Below are 667 nucleotides of genomic sequence, written 5' to 3' on the forward strand. Positions count from 1 at the left end.
TTTATATGACTTGCATCGATATGAAATTGTTCGGTGTCAAAATTTTTATAGTCTCTATACGACAATAGCTGTTCCGGAACAGTTTTAGCATTTATTTTAAAAGTGACATAGGTTAGTAAATGATCTGTGTTACTTTCTAGATCAATATTATTAGAGCAGTTAACCACAATATTTTCACTAATGCAAATGACATCAATTAACGACTCTGTCTGATAAGTAATTCTTGTGGGATTTTTCACTATTTGTTGCATGTTAAATTCCGATAACATAGATGAAAACAGTTTATGGTCAGCTGATTGACACAATAAGTTAATGTTTAAGTCACCGGTCATCACAACGCAGTCAGTTTCCAAATAAATTTGTTCTATTGAATTTGATACCTCACTAAGATACCTAGCACTCACACTTGGTGGTCAAATGTTTCTATGTCGTCCATTAATATTGTAAATAAGACCGGACTCATTACTCCACCTTGCCTCCGCCCTTCCGATGTTAAGAATTCCTTTGATGTACCATTATTGCTAATTACGTAATATCTCGTATTCTTGTACAGTGTTTGTATTACTCTTATTAATTTTAGATCGACTCCTCTGTTTTGCAGGCTCTCCCATATTATTCCCCTCGGTGCTTTGTCAAAAGCTTTCTTCAGATCTATAAATCCTATGTA

This window comes from Photinus pyralis, unplaced genomic scaffold (genome assembly GCF_008802855.1).
Source record: "Photinus pyralis isolate 1611_PpyrPB1 unplaced genomic scaffold, Ppyr1.3 Ppyr1.4_LG8, whole genome shotgun sequence".
Classification (NCBI taxonomy): domain Eukaryota; kingdom Metazoa; phylum Arthropoda; class Insecta; order Coleoptera; family Lampyridae; genus Photinus; species Photinus pyralis.